The 14,980-nt window shown below is 42.2% G+C and overlaps 1 protein-coding gene across 3 annotated transcripts in view; it reads left to right on the plus strand.

Moving 5' to 3' along the window:
- Positions 1–14,980, plus strand: part of bnc2 (basonuclin 2) — a 766,921-nt gene that overhangs the window by 207,332 nt on the left and 544,609 nt on the right. The window lies entirely within an intron of this gene.

Here is a 14,980-nt window from a genome sequence, read left to right on the forward strand (position 1 = left end):
GCTGATTCCCATCCCAGCCGCTTCACACTCGGCTGCGAACCGATCCAGAGAGAGCTGAAGATCACGGCCTGATGAAGCAAACAGGACAACATCATCTGCAAAAAGCAGTGACCCAATCCTGAGCCCACCAAACCGGACCCCCTCAACGCCCTGGCTGCGCCTAATTCTTCCAGTTGAGCAAAATCAGTCTACGTGCCAATAGTGTAGTAAAGGCCATTCCAGTAAGCCCCTCTGTGAGCCCACCAGACACAGCTGTTAGTGGATTAGGAGGGATTGTGACACCCAGGCTGTCTGATAGGCATTTAAAGATTTTGGTCCATCATGATGTTAATTTGGTGAAGGCCCAGAACATGTGGCCCAGTGAGGCTAGAGCTCGATTGCAACGTTTACAGGTTGGCTCTCGCCCTGGAAACATTTTGGACAATTTTAAGTGAGACAGATGTGCTCGATATATAACTTTAAGTTGAATAATTGAATGCTTTGCACATATGGAGCTCAAGTGAATTCTCTGCATTGCTATCTTCCACTCCTGTTCTGAGATGTTGAGTGAGAGATCTTTTTCCCACTGTACTCTGGGATCTTTGAAAGGGATGGACTGTAAAAAGGTTTTATATGTTACAGAAACGCTGTCTGAGTCCTCAAGACTGATCAATATTTTTTCCAGCGTAGAGGTAAGTGGGAGGTGAGGAAAATCGGGCAGGTTCTGTTTAACAAAGTTTCTAATTTGAAGGCAGTGAAAGAAATGTGTTACTGGAAAGTTAAATTTGGAGTGTAATTATTCACAGGATGCGAAGATGTTGTCTGTGTACAGAGAAAAGCGCTATATAAATGCAAAGAATTATTATTATTATTATTATCTCTGAGTGATTTAATCCCGAATGTTATCCAGACATTAAAAACTGCATACGTTTGAGAGGGTGGGAAAAGGTGATTATCATGTAGAGGTGCCACAGACCACAGCTTCTCTGTCTTAAAATACTTCCTACATTGTCTCCATATTCTGAGTGAGTGACGCATAATTGGGTTGTTAGTATTTTGGCGATAACTTGCGTATATTGGGGCACAAAGCAAGGAATATAAAGAAGTACTGAAGGATTTAATTTCTATTGCGGACCAGGCTTGTGTGTGTTCATCTATTTGTGTCCATGTCCAGGTTTTTATAACTTGTATAATCACCACCCAGTAATAAAACTGAAAGTTAGGTAGTGAGGATGGCACGGTGGCGCAGTGGGTAGCGCTGTTGCCTCGCAGTTGGGAGACCTGGGGACCTGGGTTCGCTTCCCGGGTCCTCCCTGCATGGAGTTTGCATGTTCTCCCCGTGTCTGCGTGGGTTTCCTCCCACAGTCCAAAGACATGCAGGTTAGGTGGACTGGTGATTCTAAATTGGCCCTAGTGTGTGCTTGGTGTATGGGTGTGTTTGTGTGTGTCTTGCGGTGGGTTGGCACCCTGGGCGGGATTGGTTCCTGCCATGTGCCCTGTGTTGGCTGGGATTGGCTCCAGCAGACCCCCGTGACCCTGTGTTCGGATTCAGCGGATTGGACAATGTATGGATGGAGAGGTAGAGTAAGTGACGGCAAAGGTGGTAGGGATGAGAACGGCGCCCATGCACATGCACCGCACGGCCGTGAGTCGATTCTACAATAAAATGAAATAAAAATTAAAATAGGAATAACCTTGGAGGTCAATCATCACGCCGAAAGCGGATAGTAGACATCACGTAGTACAGCATTTCTCAACCTTTAAGTATTTGCGACCCGAGTTTTCATAACAGTTTTAATCGCGCCCCTCTAACGTTTTTTTGAAACCCTAATAAAATTTATTCCTATATTTTTTGCTGCTGATACACCGCTACAAGTTTAAAATTTCCCTACGAATAGCAAAATTACGCCACATATGGCAACATTTGCGCCCCCTTTTTTGTTACCCCACAGTTTGAGAACCGCTGACGTAGTATACTGTATGTGCACCAAATTTCAGGTCAATGTTCAACCTAAATACAGGTTAGTAACGATGGGTGGCAGAGCTTTCAGTGTGATACCCCCTAAAATTCCTCTCAGCCTTCGCGAGGGAAAATCTGTTATAAATTTCAAACTCTTTTCAATGAGTTTTATTCATTTTCTTGTATGTGACTTCTATTGTTTTGTCAGTCTGTCAGTCATTATCCAACCTGCTATATCCTAACACAGGGTCACAGGGGGTCTGCTGGAGCCAAACCAGGCCAGCACAGGGCGCAAGGCAGGAACAAACCCCGGACAGGGCGCCAGCCCGCCCACTGCAGTATTGTTTTGTTAATGTGTTTATTGTAATTGTAAAGTGTCCTTGAGTGTATGAAAGGCGCTACATTAATTAAATTTATTTTATTAGTTCAAATGGTTTGCGAGGTACAGGTGATTTAAAATCCTGGACAGACAAATGGACAGCCACGGACAGCGTATTATAGAAGAAGACCGCATTCTGTGTTACACATAAAAGCATGAAGTGTTTTACCTCGGCAAGTAATGCTTCTTTATGTGTAGCATCTTTAGCCGTAACAGCCGGAATGTTTTCAAATTTGAATTCTGTTCCAGGGTTGCCTTTGAGGCGACTGAAGTGAGCAAGTCTCCCCCCTTCCATCCTCACCATGTTCTACAGAGGCACCATTGAGAGTGTTCTGACCAGCTGCATCACTGTCTGGTATGGCCACTGCAACATATCCAAAGGGTAGTGAAGACAGCCGAGAACATTATTGGTGTGCCTCTCCCTTCACTACTGGACATATTTTACAAATGCAGTGTCCGCAAGGCCTGCAGCATTGTGCAGGACCCCCTTACACCCCTCACATGGACTTTTCACACTTCTGCCATCCAAGAGAAGATACTGCAGCATCAGAGCCACATCTGCCAGGCTGCAGGAGAGTTTTTACCCCAAAGCTGTTAGACTCCTTAACACCAGGCTGCCACCCGGGATCTTCCACACGGCCTCAACCACCTCTAGAAACAGAACTTTTATACATGCAGGTCACTGTCCTGTAAAGACGAGTGTGCAGGTAGAGAAGAACTGAAGATCTCATACTGACCTTGAAGGATTTGACACTCTTGATATCCTCCTGCTGTGAAACATTCTGACCTGTCATCGTTTACACGTCTTAAACAACTATCATCATACACTGATCATTTCTGTATTATCTACAGTACTGTACAAAAATTTTAGGCAGGTGTGAAAAAATGCTATAAATAAAGAACGCTTTCAGAAATATAAATAATGATTGTTTATTGTTATCAATTTACAAAATGCAAAGTGAGCGAACAAAAGACAAATCTAAATCAAATCAATATTTGGTGTTCCTACCGTTTGCCTTCAAACCAGCATCAATTCTTAGAGGTCCACTTGCACAAAGTCTGTGATTTTGTAGGATTCTAGTCAGGTGTCTGATCAACCAATTCTACCAAACAGGTGCTGATGATCATCAGTGTCACACGGAGGTTGAAACACAGTCATTAACTGAAACAGAAACAGCTTCAAACTGGGTGAGGAACAGCCAAACTCTGTACCAAGGTGAGGTTGTGGAAGACAGTTTCATGTCATGGTGAGATTGAGCACAGCAACAAGACACAAGGTAGTTCTACTGCATCAGCAAGGTCTCTCCCAGACAAAGATCTCAAAGCAGACTGGGGTTTCAAGATGTGCTGTTCAAGCTCTTTTGAAGAAGCACAAAGAAACGGGCAACATTGAGGATCGTAGACGCAGTGGTCGGCCAAGGAAACTTAGTGCAGCAGATGAAAGACACATCAAGCTTATTACCCTTTGAAATCGGAAGATGTCCAGCAGTGCCATCAGCTCAGAACTGGCAGAAACCAGTGGGACCCAGGTACACCCATCTACTGTCTGGAGAAGTCTGGCCAGAAGTGGTCTTCATGGAAGAGTTGCAGCCAAAAAGCCGTACCTCCGATGTGGAAACAAGGCCAAGCGACTCAAGTATGCATGAAAACATAGGAACTGGGGTGCAGAAAAATGGCAGCAGGTGCTCTGGACTGAGGAGTCAAAATTTGAAATATTTGGCTGTAGCAGAAGGCAGTTTGTTCGTCGAAGGGCTGGAGATAGCGGTACAATAATGAGTGTCTGCAGGCAACAGTGAAGCATGGTGGAGGTTCCTTGAACGTTTGGGGCTGCATTTCTGCAAATGGAGTTGGAGATTTGGTCAGGATTAATGATGTTGTCAATGCTGAGAAATACAGGCAGATACTTATCCATCATGCAGTGCCATCAAGGGAGGCGTATGATTGGCCCCAAATTTATTCTGCAGCAGGACAACGACCCCAAACATTCAGCCAAAGTCATTAAGAACTATCTTCAGCGTAAAGAAGAACAAGAAGTCCTGGAAGTGATGGTATGGCCCCCACAGAGCCCTGATCTCAACATCATCGAGTGTGTCTGGGATTACATGAAGAGACAGAAGGATGTGAGGAAGCCTACATCCACAGAAGATCTGGGCTTAGTTCTCCAAGATGTTTGGAACAACCTACCAGCCGAGTTCCTTCAAAAACTGTGTGCAAGTGATACCTAGAAGAATTGATGCTGTTTTGAAGGCAAAGGGTGGTCACACCAAATATTGATTTGATTTAGATTTCTCTTTTGTTCATTAACTGCATTTTGTTGATTGATGAAAATAAATGATTAACACGTCCATTTTGGAAAGCATTCTTTGTTTACTGCATTTTTTCACACCTGCCTAAAACTTTTGCACAGTACAGTATATCTATTATTTATTATTTATTTATTATATTACATATCTTACACATCAATATTGCTGCTACTTCTTTGTCTTTGTCTTGTTTGTGTTTTAATTTTAATTCTATTTTTAAATTATTATTTGCACGTCATGTTGTCACACTGTGGACCCTGAGCTTCACAATGTCGTCTCTCTGTATACTTGTATGTGGTTGAGATGACAATGAAGTTCACTTTGACAGGCGGCTGACGTCCTCATGTTGGTTCTGACATTTCATTGCCGGTGGGTCATTCAAGGTTTTTACCCAGCAGGACTGGCAGGCTGGATCCCAGTCTAGCGTTTTTGACTGTTGGTGTTCAATTGACTTGGTAAGAATGGGGGGGTGGTATGCTTATATTACATTAAGTCCAATCCAAGGCTGGTCCCTGCCTTGTGTCCCATTATGTTCTGCTGGCTCGGCTCCGGGTCCTTGTGATCTTAGAGTAAGTGGGCTTAAACAGATGGAGGAATGTACCAGTCCTAAGTGTCCCATATCTGTTTCTTTAGTTGTCCGGGGCCAATTTTGATCAAATGAAAAGCCATCTGGTTATTTAAAAAAGGAAGACAGACATTAGATCAGTAAGGGCTAAGGATGTTCTGATTATTTAATTATCTGGCTTGTAGAAAGAAATGTTGTCAGTGGCCACTTGTGGTGACCTTTTGCCTCCCAGATTGCTAAGTTACAAGTAAAATCCTTACCCTGTGTACAGAACAAATTTAAAGCAGCAGACATTCAACATGGGAAAAAAGTTGCTTTTCAAATTCTATTTTCTTTACATGCCCGGTACCAGATGTGGATGTTGGCAGTGCTTTGCGAGGTTGCAGGGTATTTTATAAATCCCAGAGCTGTGGGAGAGTAGGGTTTCAGGTCTGCTGTGCTGGTAGATTTGTTAAAAACCTTAACCCCAGCCATCCCCTCCCCAACCACCCACCCACCCACTATGCACACACTGAGCCAGCAGTCTGTGTGGCACATAACAGAGCTTCTGGACTGCTACATTCAAATGAGGCCAGGACGATTTGTTATTGTCACTTTATATTGTATCATTCGGCCATCCATCTTCTGTATCTGCTTATTTAATTCACAGTCATGTGCACTACAGTCAGTCAGTGCAGAACTGGGCACAAGGCAGGAACCAACCCTAGTAATAATAAGAATAATAAGAATAATTGTTTGCATTTATATAGCGCTTTTCTCACTACTCAAAGTGCTCAGCAATTTCAGGTTAAGGTCCTTGTTCAAAGGCCCAACAGAGCAGAGTCCTTATTGGCATTTACAGGATTCGAACCTTCCCTAGGGCAAAATGCCGGTCTTTTGCATCGCACACTCAGGACCAGTACGTATTACATTATAATCAAATCAAGTGGCTTTATTGTCATACCATCCATATACCATATGGAAGATGTGACTGAAAGGCGCTATATGAGCGCCGAGCCGACACGGGAGGCACACTAATAAAACAAATAAATGTTTAATTTCTATCTCTTCGCCTATGGGCAACACCTTCCCCGTTCCCACAGGCACAACTCCACACAATACTTTTATGTCTCTTATCTTCCTCCACTCCCCTCCTCCGTAAGCTTCGTCGTCCTCTTCCTCCCGACTCTGGCCTCCTCGAGTGGTGGCTCCTGGCCCCTTTTATAGTCCACCTGAAAGTGCTCTAGGTGCCTGATTGTTGAGTTCAGGCTGCACTTCTGGGTGTGGCGAAAACACTACCCATAAGGGCTCGGGGGTCCCAGCTGCAGCACCACCCTCCAGTTCCCATGGAGCCCTTAGCGGGAAACCGAGGCACTGCTCCAACCCTGGGGGGTTGCCATCTGGTGTCCAGGGGGAGGCTGCTCCCTGTGAACATATACTGAAGGGGGCGTCCTGGCCTGGCATGGACCCCGGCCGTCCGCCACAAAGCATAGAATGGCACAAAGTAACATCCCCAATGACTGTGGTGCAACATATTCATGAACACAGAACAAGTGCAAGACAAATAAGAAACTACACTATACTCTAAATAAAATAATAAGTAATAGTAGTAATTGGAAATAGTAATAAATAAATAATAACAGCAACTAATAATAAAAACCAACAGTAGTAACAAGTGTACTGTGTTATAATTTTTTTTTGTATCAGTATGCTGCTGCTGGAGTGTGTGAATTTCCCCTTGGGATTAATAAAGTATCTATCTATCTATCTATCTATCTATCTATCTATCTATCTATCTATCTATCTATCTATCTATCTATCTATCTATCTATCTATCTATCTATCTATCATATAGTGCCTTTCTATCTATCTATCTATCTATCTATCTATCTATCTATCTATCTATCTATCTATCTATCTATCTATCTATCTATCTATCTATCTATTATATAGTGCCTTTCTATCTATCTATCTATCTATCTATCTATCTATCTATCTATCTATCTATCTATCTATCTATCTATCTATCATATAGTGCCTATCTATCTATCTATCTATCTATCTATCTATCTATCTATCTATCTATCTATCTATCTATCTATCTATCTATCTATCTATCTATCTATCTATCTATCATATAGTGCCTTTCTATCTATCTATCTATCTATCTATCTATCTATCTATCTATCTATCTATCATATAGTGCCTTTCTATCTATCTATCTATCTATCTATCTATCTATCTATCTATCTATCTATCTATCTATCTATCTATCTATCTATCTATCTATCTATTATATAGTGCCTTTCTATCTATCTATCTATCTATCTATCTATCTATCTATCTATCTATCTATCTATTATATAGTGCCTTTCCTATCTATCTATCTATCTATCTATCTATCTATCTATCTATCTATCTATCTATCTATCTATCTATCTATCTATCTATCTATCTATCTATTATATAGTGCCTTTCTATCTATCTATCTATCTATCTATCTATCTATCTATCTATCTATCTATCTATCTATCTATTATATAGTGCCTTTCTATCTATCTATCTATCTATCTATCTATCTATCTATCTATCTATCTATCTATCTATCTATCTATCTATCTATTATATAGTGCCTTTCTATCTATCTATCTATCTATCTATCTATCATATAGTGCCTTTCTATCTATCTATCTATCTATCTATCTATCTATCTATCTATCTATCTATCTATCTATCTATCTATCTATCTATCTATCTATCTATCTATCTATCATATAGTGCCTTTCTATCTATCTATCTATCTATCTATCTATCTATCTATCTATCTATCTATCTATCTATCTATCTATCTATCTATCTATCATATAGTGCCTTTCTATCTATCTATCTATCTATCTATCTATCTATCTATCTATCTATCTATCTATCTATCTATCTATCTATCTATCTATCTATCTATCTATCTATCTATCTATCTATCTATCTATCTATCATATAGTGCCTATCTATCTATCTATCTATCTATCTATCTATCTATCTATCTATCTATCTATCTATCTATCTATCTATCTATCTATCTATCTATCTATCTATCTATCTATCTATCTATCTATCCATTGTCTCCCGCTTATCCGAGGTCGGGTCACGGGGGCAGCAGCTTGAGCAGATGCCCAGACTTCCCTCTCCCCGGCCACTTCTTCTAGCTCTTCCGGGAGAATCCGAAGGCGTTCCCAGGCCAGCCAAGAGACATAGTCCCTCCAGCGTGTCCTGGGTCTTCCCTGGGGCCTCCTCCCGGTTGTACGTGCCCGGAACACCTGAGGTGTCCAGGAGGCATCCTGATCAGATGCCCGAGCCACCTCATCTGACTCCTGTCGATGCGGAGGAGCAGCGGCTCTACTCTGAGCTTCTCACCCTATCTTTAAGGGAGAGCCCAGACACCCTATGGAGGAAACTCATTTCAGCCGCTTGTATTCGTGATCTCGTTCTTTCGGTCACTACCCATAGCTCATGGCCATAGGTGAGGGTAGGAGCGTAGATCGACTGGTAAATTGAGAGCTTTGCCTTTCAGCTCAGCTCCTTTTTCACCACGACAGACCGATGCAGAGCCCTCATCACTGTGGACGCCACACCGATCCGCCTTTTGATCTCACGCTCCATTCTTCCCTCACTTGTGAACAAGACCCTGAGATACTTGAACTCCTCCACTTGAGGCAGGATCTCGCTACCAACCCTGAGAGGGCACTCCACCCTTTTCCGGCTGAGGACCATGGTCTCGGATTTGGAGGTGCTGATTCCCATCCCAGCCGCTTCATTTCCGTACAGCGATACTCTCTCGTCGGCAAGAGCCGAAATGTAGCGTTCGTATTTTCTCGTTCTATATTTGCTCCGCCTTCTTCTATCCATACAGTGAGCGAGATCTTCTAACAACGAGACTTTTTAAGTCTCACGAGATGTGTTTTTGACACCTCTGGTGTTGATATTATGATGAATGGTGAACAGCGAAAATTTTAACTTGCATTCAAAATAAATACATTCGTTTATTCAACAATCTGATTAACCGTTATCTGTTTTTTCAACATAAAATATTTTTTTTTAAACATTATCTTTTTAATCAACCAAAAGTTCAAAAACACTAGCAATTTTAAATATTTTACAAAAGTTTTCACGGCGCCCCTAGAAAATTCCGCGGCGCACTGGGTTGCCCGACAGTGATATAAGATATAGGAATCATTTAGCTACACAACTCAACATTTTTAATTCTTTGGTAGAATTTAGTTGTTAAAATAAAACTGAGATATGTTATAAAATTTGGAAAAACTAATTTATTAGTGTTCATTTAAAGGTGGTTTATGCTTTGAGAAAAAAGTATTGTTGTTTAAGACAATGTAACTAAATGGCATTGATTAACTCCTTCAGGGCTGATGTCGACTTTTGTCAAAAGGAGGAGTTGACGATGGTGATCGACTGTAAACTGTGACAAAACCAGCTGTTTTAGTTGGACTCTCGTTGATTAATTGGTTTGACCGAGATTTCCGGTGTTCGCGTGAGTAGCAAGGCACAAACAACGGCAAAAATGGCCCTGACATCTGGCGAGAGATCAAAGCGAATGCGTAACACAAAATACTCGGTGGATGACGTTTTGCCTGTTATCTCTGAACTGGCCTATGACTTGTCGGACTCAGATTTTGATACAAGTGATCGAAAACGAATGTGAGGTTCCAGCTTCAGCTGATTGGTCCCCAGCTAACTGTGGTACTGACAATGTTCACTAGGGAGGACTGCCATGTAATGATCAGAGGTAGAAACCAGATTGTAATGCACTGCGGCCGTGACTGCTGCTACTGCTGTCCCAACCACGCAAAGACAGCCTGGCAGCAAGCCTGCCGCACATTCTTGGCAAGCTGGCAGCCACAGCATGCAGCAACAGATGTTTTATGTTGATTTCTGTGAGAAGCCGTTGCTTTCCAGAAACTATGTTTTTTGGAAAAAATATTCAGCCCTCAAAGAGTTAATTATTTTTGAGTACTTTATAACTTATCCTGTGCCATGAGTCAAGTGACTTAAGTTAAATGATCATTCATTCTTTCAAAAATCATTTTCTTACGCTGCACATCCTCCTTACTAATTACTTCAATAAGCATTTACTGCACACTGGCAGTGAAACACCTCAGGAATCTCTTCCCTGTTACACTATGAAGGATAATTATTGTTTTATTGACAATGTGGTTCTGTTCTACTTTTCTCCTTCTAGTAATATTCTGTGAGAAATATGCTCAAATGGAAACCAAAATGTTTACAGTTCTTTATTATAAGGCCATTGTTATTTGTCTGTGTACGGCTCTGCTGTAATTATGGTAATAATCCTCTTCTTGGGTCCCAGTATGGTGGAGAGTCCGCAGGTTAAAAAGTTTATGAATCCTTGATGGAGTGTAATGTTTCTCTGTCTTTCACATAAAAAGGGTTTTGAAATTGTGTTTAAAAAAGTTTAAACTGAGTTGAAATACTTGGGATCAGCACTGCAGAGTAACGGGGATCGTGGAAGAGAAGTGAAGAAGAGAGTGCAGGCAGGGTGGAGAAGAGTGTCAGGAGTGATTGGTGACAGACGGGTATCAGCAAGAGTGAAAGGGAAGGTCTACAGGACGGTAGTGAGACCAGCTGTGTTATATGGGCTGGAGACGGTGGCACAGAGCTGGTGGTGGCAGAGTTAAAGATGTTAAGATTTGCATTGGGTGTGACGAGGATGGACAGGATTAGAAATGAGGACATTAGAGGGTCAGCTCAGGTGTGATGGTTAGGAGACAAAGTCAAAGAGGTGAGATTGCATTGGTTTGGACATGTGCAGAGGAGAGATGAGGGGTATAATGGGCTAAGGATAGAGCTGCCAGGCAAGAGAAAAACAGGAAGGCCTAAGAGAAGGTTTAGGGATGTGGTGAGAGAAGACATGCAGGTGATGGGTGTGACAGAACAAGATGACAAGGACAGAAAGATATGGAAGAAGATGATCCGCTGTGGCAACCCATCTGAAAGAAGAAGAAGAAGTTTAAAAAAGTTGAAACATGGTGTATGGTACAAATGGCTTCTTCTCTGACAGGAGCACTGGTGAAGGATCATGCCCTTCTGTGTATCTCGGTTTATTCAGTAGCCCATCACAGAGGCGTCTAAAGAGCAGTTATATGCTAATAACAAAGGGGCTGGTCCTAGAAATTTGATTCTGTTCATCTGGACAAAGTTTTTAAGTGGGAGAAATATTTTTGAGACTTATCCAAGTCTCTTCCTCAGTCTCAATTGACTGCAGGTTTCCCCAACCTTATAAACAGTACCTTTGCTTAATCACAGAGACTAGCACCATTGACAAAGGGCCAGTTGATCAGTGATATGCAAATTGTCCACTGATTAGTAGACGTGTGAACCATTCATAGAGGGTTGAGGAATGGCTGCAATCACAGCATTGTAAGATGGCGACAGATGTACCCTTAGGCCCCCTCCTCTGTTCAGAGATGGTCGTTCCTTTTTCACGTAAATGGCCTCCTTGATTCCTCTCTCAAACCAGCGCTCCTCCCTGTCCAGGATGTGCACCTCTTCATCTTTAAAGGAGTGACCACTATCCTGTAGATGTAAATAGACTGCGGAGTCCTGGCCTGACGAGGAAGCTCTTCTGTGTTGTGACATGCGCTTAGCCAGTGGCTGCTTGGTTTCCCCGATGTACAATTCACGGCACTCCTCCTGGCACTTAACTGGGGTTGGGGAAACCTGCAGTCAATTGTGACTGAGGAAGAGACTTGGATAAGTCTCGAAATATTTCTCCCACTTAAAAACTTTGTCCAGATGAACAGAATCAAATTTCTAGGATTTCCTTACCTGGATTATTGAGCATGCATCGAGACAAAGGGGCTGGTCATTAAAGAAATCAGCATCATGGCCTGGGCTTCCATCACAGCACTCCTTGATCTGATCAATCTTGGTTGTATCAGTAACATTCTTGAGTTATCTAAATGAATGTTCTGTCATGTGGAAGGTCATTTGTAGCACATGAGTTTCCAAACTAGCTGAAGTAAAACGTGGGTCGGCCACTGCTAAGCATGAAGTGAGTCCTTTGTGAATGTGACCTTTATTATTAAAGGATTCACTAAGTAACATTTCTAGATGGAACACGTGTAAAAGTGTGTGGAAAGTGCAACAAGACACCCACAGGGTTCAGCCTGGTTCCACAGAAGAGGTGAGGCATACTAAACAGCCTGTATCTGTAGCCATTGTAAAGGGCCGTGTCTGTCGTGCAGCGCCAGGACCACTGAATGCTGCTAATGAGTTGCTTATGAGTTGGATGTTGTGCTCCCCTGCACAGAGCTATAGGCCATTTCTTTCAGATACTTGCAGAAAAGACAGCTTGCTATGCACTCAGTTTTAAGTCTTATATGGTGCCTTTTATGTGCGTGTCCATTCACGACCTAAGGGAGATATAACATAGCATTGTGAATCCCAAAAAAATGCAATTCAGGGTCATGGGTGGCTGCATTACCCATATTGGGTCAATTTAGAATTTCTAATTCACCCAACGTGTACATCTTTGAGACGAGATAGAAAAACAGGTGTACTGAGAGAACCCACACAGACATGGCGGAGAACATGTAAACTTCATATAAACTGCAACTTGGCTCTGAACCTGAACCAGAGTTGCGTGAAGAAGCAGCACTAACCACTCTGCCACCATGTTGCCTGATTATTCTTCCTTTAATATAGCACGTATTGTAATGTGTATCATCCCTTGATATTTGAGGTGTACAAAGATACATATTCACGTTCACATACAGTGATCCCTCGCTGTATCACGGTTCAGCTATTGCGCCCCTGCTATATTGCGGAAAAATTCATTAAGTACATCCTACCTGTAGTGTACTTTGCAGCCAATACATAACAAAGCTTACGTTTTTCAGCAGTCGCTACGGTAGACAAAGAATTTTGCGTTCCAGTACCCAGATGATTTCTTACAAGGCCCGTTATCGCCTGAACGAGGAGACTCAACCAATCAGAGCGGGATTTTCATTTTCTTGGGCTCTGATTGGCTGCTGCTAACGTGGTGTAATCTCGCAAGAACAGCGAGTGTGGGTCCCCGACGCATCTCAGTTCTCTACGTATCGCGTACCTTGCTTGTGGTCCGATTGTTGTGAGCAAACTTTTTGTGAGCTTTTCGATTTGTTTTAAGCCCTACGATGGCTCCCAAGCGTCCTGCATCTTCTAAGAAGGGAAGGAAAGCATTACGCGGACATCGCTCACCATTACGACTTGAATGAATCAACGGTACACTACATTGTTATTATTATACTAGTTGAAAAGTCAGTCTGCTGAAGCAGGCGAATGTATATTTTATGGTCTTTTATTATATGTGTGAATTTGTGAATTTCCCATTGGGATTAATAAAGTATCTATCTATCTATCTACCTATTATATAGTGCCTTTCATATCTATCTATCTATCTATCTATCTATCTATCTATCTATCTATCTATCTATCTATCTATCTATCTATCTATCTATCTATCTATCTATCTATCTATCTATCTATCTATCTATCTATCTATCTATCTATCTATCTATCTATCTATCTATATTATATGGTCCTGGTTTCTATCATGAATGATCGCCAATGACACTATTGGTGCTTGCAGATTCCGTGATGCTGCTTCTGCGAGACATTGCTGCTCTACCTCATTAAACGTTTTACATGCTTCAGCAAAAGGGTTATTGTCACTCATGAATGAACTCAGCAGGGTCATGAGGTTGGGGTTGCATTTAGAGTTGTCTTTGATTTGCATTCTTTGTGCAGACACCTCATCAAGATCAAGGATATAAAGTTGAGCAAATCAACGATGATCATCATTTTCAGGATGTAGAGCCCCAGATCTGTGATAAATCTGTCCATGAATACGAAAGCAGTAGGGCTCGTATCTGGGAGGAGGAGCAATTTTAGGACCCATTGAAGCAAAGGCTAATGCGCTGTTAAATGATCTTATGTTGTCCATGAAGTTTTTTGAGTGTTCGTGTTGTCCCGTCATGAGGCTCTTCAGTAAAGCAGATACCCGTATCAGAGGTAAACTCACTTTTCCTTTGTGGCAACAGATGTTAAACAGTTTATCTGCTGGTTGTTCAGCAGGGAAATGTTTCGCACCACAGAATGTGCACCGTAATTGTAAATTTCCACAAGAATGTTGGTCGATGTTGTCCTCAATAACATATGTTCCAGTGGCTGCATGAAGATGCTGAGGTGTAGGTAATTACGTGAGTGTTGCTCTATGATTGCGGTCATGTTGGTTTCGTCTTTCGCACCGACGGGATGCTTCCTCCTGTGTTGCATTTGGTCGTTGAGTGCGGTCTTTTTCGTTTCGTTGACGTTTGTGTTCGGAAAAGACCGCTTCATTTAGCGGTCTTTTGCGAGGCATAATCGTCTAAGGTTTAGGATAACTTGTTCACTATTGTGAGGAAATGGTGTACTTTACCTGGAATGTGTGGCACTAAACTCTTGACATGTGTACAGGTATTCCAGAGGGCCATTAGAATACGATACAATTCCGTAGTCCAATGTTAACCAAAATTAACCAAACGTTCTCAACAATGTTAACATTATTTTCTAATAATTGCGTGTTCTCCCCGTGTCTGTGTGGGTTTCCTCCCACAGTCCAAAGACATGCAGGTTGGGTGTATTGGCGATCCTAAATTGACCCTAGTGTGAGCTTGGTGTGTGTGTGCCCTGCGGTGGGCGGGCGCCCTGCCTGGGGTTTGTTTCCTGCCTTGCGCCCTGTGCTGGCTAGGATTGGCTCCAGC

This window comes from Erpetoichthys calabaricus, chromosome 7 (genome assembly GCF_900747795.2).
Source record: "Erpetoichthys calabaricus chromosome 7, fErpCal1.3, whole genome shotgun sequence".
In the NCBI taxonomy this organism is placed as follows: domain Eukaryota; kingdom Metazoa; phylum Chordata; class Cladistia; order Polypteriformes; family Polypteridae; genus Erpetoichthys; species Erpetoichthys calabaricus.